The following is a 17,954-nucleotide window of genomic DNA, read 5'->3' as shown; positions in this document are numbered from 1 at the left end:
ACGATTAATGCACTTTGTGCTGCTGCAGAGTTAACTCTAGCATAGTTTTTAAATGCTTATTTAGACTAACGGAGGGATAGCAATTATTTTAAATTCCTGACCCATTTCAGCCTTTTTCTGTTTTTCTGTGGAGGCAGTCTTGCATGACCAGTCTAGATGGGATTCAACCCACCTAACTGCAGGTTACATACATATCTGTCTTATAATTGGTTATAATTTCTGTGAAATCAGCTTACTTAGCAAAGGAGAAAATCCTGTAATTATAAAAAGCAAGAGAAAGGCTACTGCCAATGTTCCTCCATTTGCAGACCTCAAAGAAAACACACAGGTGTAATTTGGCAAAAGTCCCAGGTGAGCAGTGGCAACTAGTCTCCCAGATGGGGCATCTGTCATGGATATAAACCTTCAGTAACTAAGGTGAGAGTAAACTTATCCTTGGAAGACTTAACATTACAATATAAATGTTTGCACCTGAATTAATCACTCGAGACTTCCTTTTTCACAAAAAAAAATTTAAGATATTCGGGATTCTGCTTATCTATAAAAAAAAGATGATTCAGTTTCTGGGCTCTCAGGTCACCTAAATGGTCTTACCTGAAGACAGCATTGTTATTCAAAATCTTATAAAGTGTTTGCTGGAGATTATGAAAGTAAAGAATGAGGAGTGAATGAAAATATTAAGAGAAGAAGAGAGAGACAAAAAATTCTATTTACTTCCAGAAAATCCTATGAAAGTTTGGAAACAAATACTGGATAAATTCCCAGGAAATGCATAGCAGCTTCCCCAAAAACCTCTATTGCTATTAACTTCTTCTGGCAGACGGTAGTTTGGATGCTTTTCTGTACAAAAATTAAGCCAAGAATTGCAGTATGTCCATAACAAGTTACTCTTACTTTCCCACTCAAAGGGGAAGATTCATCTCACCCAGTTTATGTCGTCTAAGAATAAGCATCTCCTATAGTTACAGGAAAGAGATAGGAGAATCCAAAGTGATATTATCCTAGCTGTGGAAGGTTGTCTAGACCCACTGCAGGGAAGGCAGCACAGGTTCTGGGCTGGGGACGGAAGGTGGCTTGGGGCCCATCATTTCAACACCACCACACCTCACTAGGCTGATCATGACACTGCACTTCCAAACCGCTGTCCAAAGAAGGGATGAGCTGCCTTCTGCAGAGCCTCTTCCTCTCTACTGACTGCAAAAGGAGTTTGAATTTATGCATTAAACCCATAGATGGCAAAGATTAGTTGAAGAAATTGCATCCAGACTTAATCAAAATGAGGACGCCCTGAGAGAGACATCCAGTGCTCTCAGCATGTTTCACCAGGGAATTTCACCTTTCCACAGGGAGGGGCAAAATGAATGCTCCAGGGAACATTTGTTTACCTGCTGTAAAGAATTAACTTTTTCTTTTTTTCCATTTTCTTCAATGGGACTCCTCTGTGGTTTGCTCAGCAGCAGCATTCAGGGAAGGCATGCAGTGATACTCTGCTCTCCAGGTTGACTGCAAATTCCCAATCAACTACTTGTGGATTGCACACAAGTAAAACAAGTATTACAAGTAAAATATGCCCATTCATTACACCATTTTTTTTAATAATTCTAATCTGATTAATACAAAATTTTCTTCAGTGATCACTAGTTACAGCTACAGAGGAATCTTTTCAGCATTAGATTTGGACATGCAGACTGCAGAAATGATGTATTTCCATAAGCTCTAGCTGGTGTTCTGTCATGGAAGCAAATCAGATCTGTAATTAGATCTTTCATAAGTAATCTGAAAACAGTGACACAGTAATTTATGCACCTTAGAAATTTCTGAAGCACCTTGCTCAGATGGAGCAAGACAGAGATCAGATGGAATCCTTTCAGATGGATTCTCACCTCACTTATGCCCCTTTCTCAACTCCACCAACTTGGATTGTTTATATCCTCTTCACACTAGGGCAAGCAAAACCTAAAGGAACATTAGTTCATTTGGGGAGGGGTGGGAATTCTCGTGAGGATCCTCCTTTTCTACACTGTTCTACCATTCATAGACAAAACTACAGTATCACAAAGAGCACATTCACTGCCTGAAAAAAAAAAGGTAATCATATACTGAGAAAAAGGAAATGGAGGAAATGAACAAGCAAAATTTGAATATAAAGCAGAGATTAGAGGCACAAATGTGTACTCACAAAGTACTGTGCTGAGATTTTGACAAATCAGACTGTTGCAGTATCTGCTGCCAGTTGCAACCAGAATTTGAATGAGGGAGAAAGCTCCAATCATGCTTGATTTGAGTTTTCTCAAAAAAAAAAAAAAAAAAAAAAAGGTTATCTTTAATAGACAAGTTTGACTAGTAGTTGCACAGATGCTGGAACCAGATCAAGTAATGGAGCCCTCAAAAAACAGAGAGTAAAACAACAAAACAGCTTTCAATTTTCTGCTTGCAGATAAAAGAAAAGCAGACATGGATCTAAAGCAGGAGAGAAAAGAGTAAACACTTTTCTGTACGGCTGCATGCATAGCCTCATGAAATGCCTTTTATAACTCTTAACAATTATTGGCTCTATCCCACCATTTCTGAAGGCTGAGACATTAATCATCAACTGAACAATTGCTACTAATAATTCATCTGGCTGCCTTCCAAATAATAGTGAGTAGCAAGACAGTTGTACATATGAGAAGATACAGGAATATTTTCCTAGTTACTAACCAGTTCAAAAAATCCCTAAAGACACATTTTAAAACCAAACTAAAACAAAGCAAAGTAAAGGAGGAATATATTAAATGAAAATTCTCTGAAGAAACGTCTTTTCCATACACAGGTCAATAACACCATTTGCAATGAAGGATAATCAGGTTTCAAACAGTTATTACATGAGAAATCTTCCAAAGTACAAGGTATCTCAGGCCAATACTTTCCAACTGACTAACTATGATCAGACTTCTGAAATCAATACCAGTCACTTGATTTTTAAACTTTCTTCTTTAGTCTACATATAGATGCAGAGATTTACATTTGGGCTGAAATCAATGAGAGAAGCAAAAAAAGACTACAAAATTAAATTATTTTAATTTATAGTGTTCTAGAATGCAACGTAAACCATTTCATGTGAAGAGTCAAGTAAAATATGCTCTGGGTCAATGCTGGATTTACAGTCAGGTCCTTCCTAACATAGAAAACACAGCTCAGAAAAGTATGGGAAAAGCAGTGGAACTCCATAAGAATCCAAATATATTCACAAAAGGTCCAATCCTGAGCATTTTTATGTGAATGGGAGACCCATTTCTCTAACCAGGAATTGTTATATTGTCTCAGCTAAGCAGTTTCTAACTTTGGAAGGTATATTCCTCAGGAGGTTTCCAGTAGTTGCCTAGGCTTAGGTACCTCAGCACCAAACTTTTAAAAATGTAAGTGGGTAAAGAGAACTTAATTCAAGACAAATGATGGCCTTACCAAGAGTTCAAGGGACAATATCCATGTATTTTACAAATTGATATATAAAGCTTTTATGCTGCCTTTGGCTGAAGTAATAAGCCACAGAACTCACACAAGTTTGTGTTCTTTTGGCAGTTAATTTATAAGTGTCTGCTCAGAACAAGCAACTAAGACTTCAGGTCCCTCAGTGCCAAAAAGTAATTAGCTTGAACGTACATGAGTTTGTTTACTGTTAAAAACAAGCTGTACTACTTTATATACCTTGTAGAACATCATCCTTTCAATGCTGCAGATGAGCTTTCTGTGAAGACTTGCATAAGCCTATTGTAAACTAAAGCCAGACTCTGTCTCAGAGGAATTAAGTGAAATCTAGGGACAGAGTTTGGCCTATACTTTTAAACACCTGCAAAATTAAAAATGCCATCTCTTCCAGACACTAATTTGTCAACTCCTTTCAAATTAAACATCTACAATAAACCATAATAACCTGGTAAATCGTAAAGAATAACTCTAAAACCATCATAATGAGTAACTCTAAAACCAAGCTTTAATTAAACTCATATGTGAATTCTTTTATAGTATAAGTACAGAGGAGTTCAGATCTCCATAGACAATGAATGTAGAAATTAAATCAGGCTCTACCATCCCCAGCAGCCACTTAACAATGCATGGGTAGTTTGATAAAGTGACAGATTATTGCATTTTATTTCACACCTGAATCAGTGTTTCAGGAAGTTTCCTAGCCTGTAATACTCCTAGCACATAATAATTAAAAAAAAAAAAAAAAAAAAGAGTGAGGTGATGATACAAGCTTTGCTTCAGCCTTTGACCTTTTGTTGTTCATACACACCATCACTGAATCTCTGGACTGCATATAGGTCATTCTTTCCAATTAAAACATTGTGAACTATAAGGCACTTCACCAGCAAATCAAGGGGAAGTTATTTCCTTTTGAACATGCATAAAGAGCACAGTGACTTGAACAAGGTGTTCCAGCATTTTAGTCACAAGGGTCAGACTGGGAAATAATTTTCTCCTATATCTTCATTCTTTCTTTATTCCCCGGACCTCACTGCTTTAGTATAATAGAAAACTTGTGCGACAAACTTCTGAACTGCAGCTCCTAGCACAGAGTGACTATTTTTGTTGAGCATAACACTTTCAGATAGAAGGGAAAAAGCTTCTGCAATTTCTACAGCAACATAGTTAGCAACTATAATCTTCAATCAGCATGAAATGGCAGTCAATTGAAGCCATACCAATACAATAAAGAAAGAATTGGGCCATTGCATTTTCCAATTTCTGACACAAAAATATTGAATAAAGGAAGCAAATTCACTTCTGTCAAATACACTGCTGTTAATTTCACTTTGAAGACATTTGTCAGTGTTTCAGCCCCAGTGTCACTCTCTCTGCTCTCCTGGTCCCACACCAGTGACAAATTGCCAGTCCTACTTACCTGCAGCCCTATTTCAGCTCTTAATTTTCTCTAATCTCTCTCTCAGTGGAATAAAGAGTTTCCCAGGAACATTTTCTGAGACATTTCATCCAGAGATTATAGATGTGAAAATACAGATTGTGGCCAATTTTTAAAATCCCACTTTTGTAACTCTCTCCAGCTTTGTAAGAGAAAAAGTTACCTTTACTTAAAAGCCACAGACTTCAAAACTGTGTATATGAACTTGTCTTTGAAAAGCAGATTCAAACATCAATGTCTGTACTTGGTTACAAGCCTACCTTTAGGCTGGCTTGCAAGTTTCAATATTTGATGGAAACACAGAGAGATAAAATACATTTTTCCCATTTTTAACACAGATTTCTTCTCTTCATTTACGAATTCTTACAGCACTTTTAAGCACACCCAAGTAAAGTGAGATCTAGGTGATTTCCCATCTAATCTCACATCTATCAGTAAGACAAAATATCCTTTCTGTCATAACCACATTGTTTGGGTTTTTTTTCTCATATCTAATAAATGCCTTTGGGATTTGGAGGCAATCTATGGTAATCTATGACCTGCTGATATTCCAGAATTGGTAAACAGAGAACAATACCATTTAAAAAATCTCAGGGGAAAAAAAGAGCACTAGTTAGTTATCAGTTAATATAGAACCTACACAAAAAGACCAGGATAGAATTTCTGTACCCCTAGATAAACACAGTACAATTCTCCAGCAGAGATGAGAGATGAATGTACAGCCTCTCTTGCTGTACATTCCAATCTCTCTTACTGTTAATGGGATTGCATACACTTACTGAAATGCAAAACCACATCTCTCTGCTGGTATCTAAACAAGGAAATAAAAAAGTGTGTTCCTTACTGAAAGAGAGCTTGTACAGGTAAAGCATGGGACTGACATTCCTAAGGGTGTTCTTACAACACTTGTGTTACCTTGATGGACAGTCTGTGTTGTCAGGACCTTGAAGGAGGTACTGCATTCCTTATCAGCACTAACAGTCTAAAGGATGCCTACTCTGTAACTGGCAGCTGAATTATGACATTCTTTTACAAATAGCAGGAGATATTTGTACAAGTTCAGAGACAATTGTTTTGGGAGGAGCTGTTGTCTCCCTCGAAGGCAGAGAGGCCCTGCAGAGAGACTTCAACAAATTAAAGGCCTGGTTAATCACCACCCACATGAAATTTAACAAGAGAAAGTTCCAGATTCTGCACCTAGGGTGGGAATACCCTGGATGTATATACTGACTGGGAATGAGACTCTGGAAAGTAGTCCAATATAAAGAGCTAAAAGGGTGAGACTCATACCCAGGATGGCAGAGCAAGTGTGATGGCAGTACAGGGTTCAGTATAAACCAGTGCACTGCACAGTTGGCTTGGAAAGAATCCTTCAGACCTCCTCACTGGTGTTGGCACATTGAGTTATTTTATACAAGAAATGTAGCATCCAAGATCACCAGTGACCAGGTGCTCCCGTGCAACTGAGGAGCAGGGCGCTGTGGGGACCTCAGGAATGAGTGTTCTGGGTAGAGCTGGGGCCAGTAACAGAGACACCAACAGCCTCTCACACTTCTGGGAAGCAACAAGCTGGGCTCCCAGTGTGCCCAGAGTTAGCAGAGAGGCAGGGTTGAGCACAGACACTCCTGCAGCTTTACTGGAGCTGGGACGAGACATGGCTGAGATGAAATGGGGCCCAGGATCCTGGGTGGGTGGTCCCAGGAGGATAATAAGGCCTGTTGTTGCCCTTAGGACCATGTTCTTTATCTCAGGAGAAGTTTTAATAATGCTAGAAGCTTCATTAGTGAATCCCATTAGTGTCCTAGATCTATTAGGGAACTGACTGCAAGCAAGCCAAGACACACACTAATATCAGTGCCATGAAATCTCTACATAGCCATGTATATTTTCCAGCTGACATTAGCTTCCCTCCTTTGCTCAGCCAAATACAGCTACAAGTGAGGTTCTGACGTCAGCCTGGAAGTGACACTACCTCCCAAAGGCTGAATTGTACAAGCATTTTTAGGCAACAGGAATGCTTTTCCCTATCCAGCTCTAGAGAGGCTGACTACCCCTTGTCAGAAACCATTGCCCAATATGACAGTGGAACAGCACCATAATTCTTCTCAAGCTAACTCAGACTGATTGCCTTAGACAGTTTAAATCTTTGGTTGATGATTACCCGACTGATTTTGCCTGTAGCAAATTAAGAAACACTTGTGTGTCGCTTTGCAGGTCTGTAGTCCCAAAGTTTCCTCTAACATAAATGCCTGCCTCGGATATTTTTATATGTATAAAATGGAAATGTCTGCTTTCATCTGTTAAGATCTGTTGCTCTGTTAGCAACACTTGTTATCCCACTGTATTGCAGCTATACTGAGCAACAGAGAACACGTAGAGAGCTCACTTCTATCCTTCTCTTCTGATAATGGTGGGGACAGAGGCTACTTTACCTGGAGAGAGTTGAAGAGAACTGGATAATTTTGCACCACCTGCTCTAACATTTCATGGCTATAATCCAGTGGAAGAAATTACTGTATGTTACACAAAGCCCGCTGGTATTGCCAGATCCACCATCCACAGGGGGCAATCATGGCCACTCTATGTGTCTTCATCTGGACACAAGATTCTGAATTACCTTCTCATTCCTGAGAAGAAACTCTTGGTACCCTGGAGTTACCCTCAAAACGTTTTTGGAGAGTGTTGCACCCTGCCACATATGTCACACCTACTGGTTTATTTCCATTATCTCATTGAGATGTCAACAAAGGTCTGTAAACTGCCTTCTTTCCTGGGGAAAGCAACATGCAACCTCCAAATGGCCAGAGTTTGTAATGGGTGGGTATAGGACACACAGAAGGGGATTTCTGCCATATCCACCAAGGCAGCTGAGGCAATGTAGAGAGGAGATAGACCTAAGGGCCTTTTCAAATCTACCAAATTAAGAGTGGCAAGGTTTGAAGGGGAAAGACTCTTCCTTACAAAAAATGGAGTTTAGGCATGAAATAAGCCCTAACAACCAAATTAGAAATAATTGCTTTTTATTTTCCTCCTTGGAGATCAAGATTTGTTCTTTCTGAGTTGTCTAAGATTACTTAGACTTCATTTATATAAAAGGTAGTTCCTCTCTTGGGTCCTAACCAGAATATTCAAAGAGAGATGGCAAACATAAAAGTAGGCTACCTCCTGGCTTGGCTTATTAGAAAATCCATCATTCTAGGGTGAATAGGATCTATTAGACTTAGTTGATGTTCAACAGTACAAGCTCTTCTCCTACTTTCGCAGCCATGTTCTTCACTTAGCTCTTAATTAACTTTTCAGAACACATGAAGAATGGAAAAAAACCCATCTTTTCCTCATGCTTCAAAAACCCTTCTTTAATATTTCCTGTCAGAGGCTCAAGTTCTGTTTAACACACTGTAGTTAAGTGAGGAAGAACAGGACAGTTATCAGGGTGTGTTAAAGAAATTTGAACTATATAATAATCTTATAAAGAAGGGTGCTGCAGTCACAATTCTGCAGCCTGCCTTTCCCTGCCAGCTCTGTACCCTCTCACTCAGGCTAAAAAAGCAGCATTTTCCAGATTCTCCAGGGCTGGATTTTTCCCTTTTTTGCTCTAATACTATTGCTCTCATGTTGCTATTCTCATGACCTTGCATCCCTGAACTCTGCTAAGTGTCATTACAGATTCTTATTTTTGTTGTTGGCATGAGAATCCCACCTTCTTTCCCCCATCTCCTACCCTTGGTTGTAGTATTTGATTTACATGAAGAGGGACAATAATGCTATTCAGAGGGATCTTGCGGTGGGACTTTAGTGGTGAGTTTATTCAAAACTCATGAAGTTCAACAAAGCAATGTGCAAGGTTCTATACCTGGTTCATGGCAATCCCAGGCATATCTACAGGCTGAGCAGAGAAGTGATTGAGAGCAGCCCTGCAGAGAAAGATTTGGGGTTGGTGGTTGATGAAAAACTCACCATAAACCAGCAGTGTGAGCCCACAGCCCAGAAAGACAATTAAATCCTTAAATCCTGGGCTGCATCAAAACCATTGTGGCCAGTGGGTCAAAGGAGGCGACTCGCCCCCTCTGCTCTGCTCTTGTGAGACTCCCCCTGCAGCACTGCATCCAGCTCCAGTACCACCAGCATAGGAAGGACATGGAACTGGTGGAGCAAGTCCAGAGAAGGGCCACAGAGTGGGTAAGAGGACTAGAGCATCTTCCCTATTGAAGACAGGCTGGGGAAGTTGGGGCCGTTCAGCCTGGAGAAGAGAAGGTTGTGTGGAGACCTCACAGCAGCCTTCCAGTATCTGAAGGGGGCCTACAGGGAAGCCCAAGAGGGACTCTTTGTCAGGAACTGTAGTGATAGGACAAGGAGTGATGGCTGCAAATTAAAATATAGGAAATTTAGGCTAGATATTAGGAAGAATTTTTTTACTGTGACAGTGGTAAGAGGAGGGAGTCGAACAGGCTGCCCAGGGAGGTTGTGGATGCCCCAACACCAACCCTGACAATGTTCAGAGCCAGTTTGGATAAGGCCTTGAGCATCCTAGTCCAGTGGGAGGTGTCCCTGCCCATAGCAGGAAAGGCTGGGACTGGATGCTCTTTAAGATCCATTCCAATCATTTAACATTCTATGATTCTATGATAATATGCATGCACTGAGCTTTACAACCAAGAGCAGCACCTACTCCTCATCAAAGCATATTCCTATCACTGCTAATGGCACTGTAAGCAAGACAACAAAAGAGGGATTAATCAGGGTCTGAAAAAAGAAAATGTAGTCACTCTAGGAAACTTTTTTTGGGGGACAAGGAATCCTGATGCACTGGAGAGGGCATCTGCAGAAAGTGTTTGACAAGGGAGCCTCATCACTTTTTCTCCTGGATGGACCTAGGAAAAGCCTTTCTGCTTTTTTTTTTTTTTAACTTTCCCTCTCTTCTATTTCTAATATTTTTCCCCCAAAGTAACTTTCAGGACTACAGCTTATGCATGTTTCTAGCTACAGACTCTGCTAAGTCTTTCAGCATGTGAACCTGGCTCAGCATCCTTTGTGAGGCAGTAACAAAGTCATGTCTCCAGTGTTAGAGATACAGTCTTTCTTGGTAGGCCTGCGGAGTTCCCAAGTAGAGCATAATGGGGACTGGAGAAAAAGGCAATTAGAAGACTCAGAGCAAAGGAGACAGCCTCAGATCAGGATTCAAGGCTTGGAAGTAAAATCAAGACAAAGCAGAAGTTCACTGAACTATGGGATCATAAACCATTAAGATGATACAGAGCTAGGACAAAACTTCTAGTTAAAAGCGTAAAAAATGCAGTCAGACAGTTTGTGAAAAACAGCATGAAAATTGTTCAAAGGGTAGAAACACAGACATTAGAAATGTTCAGTCTTCAGACAGCTTTTGTGTTTTTAAGAAGCAAAATAATTTTATAAAAGTCTGGAGACATAGACTGACAGTACTGAAAAGGAAACAAAGTGAAAATGCTGTAATAATCTATATCACTGCTAACAAGGCTTCAATAACAGTCAAGACTTCTCCAAGCAAGGAATCAAGAGAATTTTTTCTGTCAACTCCATAAGATGGAGCTACATCTACAGAATACAATAACATATAATTATGAACATATTAATTTCTAATTATTACTATTATTAGCATGTTAAAATTAAATTGTCAATTATAAAGGTTTGGTACTATTCACAGTTTATTTCTGTTGAAAATTTACACTTATAACCAATGCTTCAATGTTGTTCCTTGTATTTGGTGTACTAGATAACTGAATGATTTCAAGCATTTGTTCACATTTTATATAGCCATAATCTTGCCTGCCTGTGGAAGTACTGTGAAATTTCAAAGTTATTTGAAGAGTGTCACTGTAAAACATTATGGGTAAATGACAGAACATGAAAAGGATTGTCTGTCTCTGACTAGAAAGAAGCAACACATGCTTCATCCTGTACCAGACACAACATGAGAAATACACTTCCATGTCCTGCTCTTTCCTTTCCACCAAAACCACAGCAAAGAGCAAATGCAGCAACAAAAAAGGTGCCAGACCTGTGCTGTCAGTCCTGGCACAGTCCAAACCTGTGAAGTGCCTGGCTAGTGATGTAAATCCTGTGCTACATCACATCCCACATGCTAATTGTAGTATTCTATACCTCCCACGTATGTTACATCATAGCTAGCAGCACTTCTCATTGAAATTCATAATTCCCTTTTGCTTTTCTTTTTTAATTAATTCAGCTCCTTATAATATTTTCTTGATGTTTGTGAAGTGATAGCCACACTTCCGCAAGTGTCGGCAAACAGCAGGAATTCCCCAGCTATCTTCAGGAACAAAATGGCACAAGCAAAGGAATAAATCCCTGTGTCAGGGGCTGTTCAACTTACTCCACAGAGACTGGCAGACAATCTAACATCGTTTCTGAGGTCAGCGTACATAAATAGAAACTTATGCTGTTATCGCCCTCACCCTCCTAATCCCATATCTTGTATGGATTCATTTCCTGCAAATGAGTTTATAAAATGTCTTCAGAGAATGTTTAGAGACAAACATCATAATGGAGATTACTGTCCTTTTGTTTCTAAGTTGTTTTTCTCTTGCCATAGAATCTGGCCTATGTGGCAGATTCTAATATAATATAATATACTATTATAAATAGTATTTCTGCCCATAGAAGATTTCCATGTTTCTGGCTGGTGTCCCTTATGGTCCTCAATACAAATAATATGGGCAAAAACCTTTCCAAAAGGCTGAGGCTGTCTGGAAAAGTGTTAGGGATGGGTTGCAGAAGTATGTTAGGCACTGAAATGTGTTTTTCACAACTCCTTTTCTCATCTTTTGTCAATGTGTTATCATAAATTGAACAGGAGATCATGGACTCAATCACGTCTTTCCACGTGTTCCAGGGCACATAACTGAGTGCAAAGGTTTGGCACCAACTAACTATCCGACATATATTCTGCCTGTGTTCAACACCTCCAGGCCCTGGAATTTGAGTGAGTTATAGTTGCCAAGAATTTAGTAGCTGTCAGTGGATTTCTTTTCCATGAGCATAAAAAGTGTCCTGAACTTTTAGTAAGTGCTCCATCCCAGGGCAATGACTTCTTCCACAGCTCAGTTAGGACCTCTCTTTTATCCCTACTCTGCATGAGTGCTGCTTATCACTTTGCTGTTAGCTTATGCAAAAGTGTCCAAAATGGTGGGAAAGCATGGAACAAGATTTTAGATTTTGATTCCTGTGAGAATGACTAGGTTTTGGCTTACAAGCCTGAAGATCTGATCAATAGGAAGTACAAAATTAATCCATTAATTTTTCAACAGAGAACTTGGTTAGCTAGAAGATACTGCATGTTATTTTTCATTCTAGATCAAAAATATATGAGAAAAGTAACCAAGTCTTTCTGTAAGAGGAATTATTCATGCAATATCATGGACTAACTAATATATTTTGGTAAAACTATTTCTTAAATAAAAGCAAGGGAACAAAGGCTCACCTTGAGGCTAAAGAAATGCATAAGGAGTCAGGAGATACAGGTTCATTTCCTGCACCTGATGTTTTATACCTATGTGACCTTGAATAGTTCATATGTAGCTCAGTACAGCTCCCATGGAAGCCTGTGACAAGTCTCATAACTTTCAGTGGTAAAATAGTTAAGGTGGTAAAATGTGAGACCCTGAAGCACTGTAAGATGTGTGTGGGGACCTCATAAATTTGTGGTACTATCTTGGGCCTAACTGTACATAGTTTATCTGATTTAACTGGCTTTACTATTTTTCATAGTTATGTAGGTTATAAAATTCCAAATGTGCAATGCAATGCACTATGCTGAAGTAAAATATGATAAATAATATCAGCAGTTATAATGCAATACAATTTAATTATAATTATTACATATGATATCCTTACAAGAAGTTAGAAAACAACTTCAAATGAATTTATATTACACAAAATGTGATAGGCAGCACTCATGCAGAGTAGGGTTAAAAAAGAGGTCCTAACTGAGCTGTGGAAGAACTCATTGCCCTGGGATGGAGCACTTACTAAAAGTTCAGGACACTTTTTATGCTCATGGAAAGGAAATCCACTGACAGCGACTAAATTCTTGGCAACTATAACTCACTCAAATTTTCCTCTGAGCTGCTAGAAATCAGAGGCTTGTAGAGGATTCAGAGAAGCATCATGTTCTTATACTCTACCAGGAAATAATACTGATTTAGCCACAGTCAGAGAGAGGATAGATAGCTGCACAGATTGTGTGCAGGTAGTGAACCTGTATAGGGACCAGAGTGGTCCCTATATTCCTGCAGTGGGACTCTGTACCTCCAGGTTGCCATGGAAAATGGCTCAGAGTGGAAGTTGGTGCTGTAGGCAATTTAGCACATGGCCATTTTAATCGCGTGAGTGATCCCTCTGAAATCAATAGCTATTTACTTCATTACAGAAAGCCCTGAAGCCTGGAAAGAAGAAACTTTGCCTGAGCTGCAAGCAAACCCCAATGAGTGGGTGCATTTACAGGCTGTGAGGGGACAGGGAAGGAGCCATTAGGAAGTTTTATCTGGGGAGTGAGTGTGAGTGAAGTGCAATGTGACTGGGAATTCCAGGTCACCATTCTGAATACAAGGTTATTAAATACTGGCTGATGAAACCTCTGTGGCCTGGGAAGAGAAAGATTTATGCTGGATGGCCACCTCTGCAAATGCACAGGGATTATCTTCATGCAGACCTGGCTGGGGCCGTACACTCTGCCAGCGATGTAGTGCTCCGATTTACGCAGAGGGAAATCTCCTGAAGGGACAGCCTGTACTGAGACTGGTGTGACTAACCAAACAGAAGGTACTGACTCTCAGCTGAGGATAGTTTTCTAGGTTGACAGATTATTTCTTTCATTTAATGCTTTTTCCTGAAAATTTCCATTTTAGTCATTGTCGCTGTAGAGCAGGACGGTAACGAGAATGACTCCAAATCAAAGACTAGAGAATGAACTCCAAATGAACCTTCTCCTTTTCTCTCTGACTGAACTGAGAATATCCACAAGTCATATTTTCTTCAGAATGCCATCACAGAAAATGAAAGGAAGCTGTGAGTTGTTTCTACAGTGTGAAGGTGGGCGCAGAGGGTCCCCTGTTTATCAGCTATCTTATTTATTAACGGTATGATCAGAGTACTGAAGCTTCGTACAATCTCAGTTCAGGGGCCAAGGTCCAAAAGCCTTGTAGTGCTGCACTACATTCCTTCAGAAAAAAGAATATTCACATTTGCCTTGAAAGTAGGAATATCTGGTGGAATTACACAGCTGATGTGCTGGCTGAGTTCAGCTCTAAAAATAAGTAATCTGCTCAGTCTGCCCTCAGGTCTGTTCTTGCTATCTGGTGTCAATTGGCCATAAAAGAGAAATTTCACTGTGAGTCGTCAGATGACATTAGGGGATCTAATAATCTACGTAATTATTTTAGACAAAAAAAACTTTATTGGGATTTTTCTCCTCAGATAAAATAACTTGCAATAAAGAAAAGGCCATAATTAACATTTAAGATACTATTTTCTCTGTCATGTAACCTCACAGGCAATTAAATGGTTGCACTTCATAGAGCTGTAATGATAACCAAATCCCTGCATAGATGCTATTCTATTGAAGGCTGAAGTAGGAATAATATTTTGGACCCACTGAAAAAAATGTTGCTGTTTCTTTCAGTAAGGTAGGACTTACTTTTAAAAGGCTAACTTACATTTCAAGACAAAATGCTCTTAATCTACAAAAACTGCAACAAAAATAGTGGACATTTAATATGCAAAAATAACATAGTTACTTCAAAATTATTCTCAGGAGAAGGCATTGCAATTCTATGCCTTCAGAAAGTTGCAAGTGTTTATTTTCAGCATGCAAAATCAAGACATAAAAACAATGTTGACTTTTATGTGAGTTAAGATAGATGCAGGTCTGGGTTGCCCAAGAAAGAATTCACTGTCTCTGTGTGATACCAAAAAAAAAATTAAAATCTTTTTCTGTACAGCTCCTTACCTATACCTCTGACACTGCCTTAAATGTGAGTTCTCCTCTGTGCAAAGGATGTGTATTTTATCATTCTCTTGATGTGAGTTGAATTTTTGTCTGAAGCTTACTTTTCAGAGTAGTAGAGTAAACAATGCCTTTTTTCATTACTGGGGACAATGATTGAAGACAGGTGATCTGTACTGTTCTGTAATTACATTTATAAAGCATTCAGTGAATAAATCACAGAATGTTTTCTGCCTCCAAATGCAAAAGTAAGTTCAGGTTTTTAGAACATCATTGCTACTCTTTGCATTTCAGAAGGGATTTCAGTGACATTTATGAACTCAAAGACCCATGAGGTGTCTCTAGAAACTCCAGTATAGGAAGTGATTATTTCCCATTCATTCTGTCTGAGAGGACAGTAGTGAAGACTGAGCACTGAGTCCCTTAAAACCAGCTATCCTCTGAAAAATACAACATATATTAACAGGAGGTAAGATCATTTTTTTTATTACTAATATTTTGACATTTTTACTGCATGATCATATAACTCTCTAAATCTCCAGTAAGTTTTGTGCCTCCATACAAGTTCCTTAAATGTTAACTAAAACCTTTATAAAAATTGATTAAAACTGATGTCATGGTCAATAGGTTAGTGTCTATTATGAAATATAATCTTGAAGACTCCATTGGTTTCCCTGAAATGACCACATATCTTCTTGGCACCTGAGACCACAGAATAAGAACCAGGGAAAACACCATTATCAAATACACCTTTGCAGCTGTCAGAAAAGGTCTGGAATTAGTGGCACTGGTTGGAATAGCAGTCTGGGGGGTAGCCACAGGTCTCTTCTGGTTCCACAAAACATGATGCATATGCACCAGAACACTGATAATTATTTTGGTCTGTTTCTCCCATATATTCTTTGTGATTTCTGAATCTCTCACTTGGAGAAAAGATCAAAATGACACTGATAAAAATACGCAGCTATTTGCAGCATATTTATAGTGTTTATGTCAAATGTTCTTTTTTTTTTTTTTTCTTTTACTTGTTCTTTACCTGGCTATTAACACAGCAAGTCAAATAAAACATTTATAGATATTTGAAAAGCAGGTACTTTTGCCATTGTTGAGATCTGTCAGAAGCAAAGACCTCAGCAAGATATCCTCTGCTGAAACCTGTGTCTGGCTATTTTTTTCGTGTGTGAAAAGCTTCAGCTAAGATGGTACGAGTGCTTCTTTACAAACCCGTCTGGCAAAGGACAGAAAGAGATTTCTTTCTGGGACAGCTTATCCTACCTACCTGACAATCACCTGAGAACAAGAAAAGTCATCTGCTGGAGCTTCTTCTTTCTCTTTATAGACTCAGCATGCTCACAGAACACTTACTTTAAATGTATGGGTCATTTTTGAAAGGAAGACAAAAAGAGATAAGAATCCCTTCAAGAATTCTTCAGTTCAACTTCTAATATGAAGAAAAGGTGAAAACAAAGACCACTGTGAAGATTTTTTGCCTATATGTTAGAAACCTTGGTCCTCAGTGTGTCTAATGTCATCCAGAAATTTTTATTACAATTTCATTTCTAGAGAGGTTGTTGGTTGCATTAATTCAATAAATAATTGCTGTGACACCAACAGACAAAACATTGGCTATGTATTAATTTTTTTTGGTTTTAATGGAGCTGTGGTGGATTTCCTTCTGAAATAGTCCATAAAGATTCCATAAACAGACCATTTTAAACATTCCTTCTGGAATGCAGAATGAAGAACTCCAAAACACCAAGAAGTGAACAAGAAAGAAATGATCATGGCATTTGTTTTCTGTCTACTAAATACTTAAATGTCAAAGCATTTTATTTGTGTGTCAGTAATTTCTTTCTTCCTTTTATAAAATATGAAATTTAAAACAAGCCCCAAAACTGAGTTTGAATGTTCTCTGCATTTTCCCTGGCAGGATAGCCAATGCTGAGTCAGTTAAAAAAAAAAAAAAAGATTGCCTGATATATCTCTGTTGACTTCCATTGGAAAGACACTTCAGATGCTAGCTCAGTCACAGAGGCAAGATATCCTTTCCAAGTTGTCTTCATGATATAATGATGCTTAGTATCATTATTTTATCATGCTGTATTTTGATTTTTTTTGTTGCTGGTTTTTTTTTTTTTAAGCAACAACTTCTAGAATGGGAAAGGGCATTATTTGTGCTTTAAGAAAAGGCAGTTTTCTCAACAGTAGGAATGCAATGGTCTCTTTATTAAGGAAATGAAAAGAAGTAAGAATCCAGCTCTGAAAATCAGTGAAACTTGACATTTTGTTCGCTGCTAATAAGAAAACATTCTGCAAACATCAGATAAAGCTAATCTAGAAGATAGGAAAGGCTGGTGACACAGATAATGTAAAACAATAACTAAATAAGATAACAGAAAATTAGTTTGAACTTCTACACAAGGCGATGGAACAGGACAGGAAAACCAAATTTCATTTTGGAAACCTGATGAATGTATGTTCTTCCCAAGCTTTCAGCAGACAGTTTATAAAATTCTGGCATCTGGGTATGGTGGTTGCACCTTTTTAATTATTAGCAATACTCAGCAATGACAGATGTCTACTGCAAAGCACAGAAAACACTTATTAAGAAAAGATTTTTTCCCCTCTCTTATTACTTAAGCCATGCGGTTTTGAATGTGGAATTGGATGGAGGCAGAGGCAGCAATTTATCTATTTAGAAAAAATAAGGTGATTTCTTAATCATTCAAACTGGTTTTTCAGCATAATAACACTATAAATATTCAAATTTTATTGTTAATGTAGATGTAATTACAATATTCATGATTTACTGGTTTACTCTGCTTATTTTTATAGTTTTGGAACATGTTCAGTGTTTCTACTACAGATTTGGGATTATTTTTTTAATTTGAGCACTGCAAGCTTTGCATCACCTATAAAAATTTAGTCCTTTTCTTCATCAATAGAAAAGAAACACAATTTTTTTAAGCTTCCAACTATTACTGCAGTTTTATATTTGATAAACATCAGCTCAAATCTGCAAATACCTACTCAGCCTTAATATCTGCGAGT

The 17,954-nt window shown here is 38.5% G+C and overlaps 1 long non-coding RNA gene across 1 annotated transcript; it reads left to right on the top strand.

The window, feature by feature from the left end:
• The first annotated feature begins 7,277 nt into the window (after positions 1-7,277).
• Positions 7,278-17,676, top strand: LOC137469617 (uncharacterized). Its single transcript, XR_010996615.1, has 3 exons — positions 7,278-7,720; positions 15,198-15,372; positions 15,531-17,676. It is a non-coding gene; the product is annotated as an uncharacterized lncRNA (long non-coding RNA).
• The last annotated feature ends 278 nt before the right edge of the window (positions 17,677-17,954 follow it).

The sequence above is a fragment of the Anomalospiza imberbis genome, chromosome 2 (assembly GCF_031753505.1).
Source record: "Anomalospiza imberbis isolate Cuckoo-Finch-1a 21T00152 chromosome 2, ASM3175350v1, whole genome shotgun sequence".
Lineage (NCBI taxonomy): Eukaryota > Metazoa > Chordata > Aves > Passeriformes > Viduidae > Anomalospiza > Anomalospiza imberbis.
This window is presented reverse-complemented; position numbering and strand designations above follow the sequence as displayed.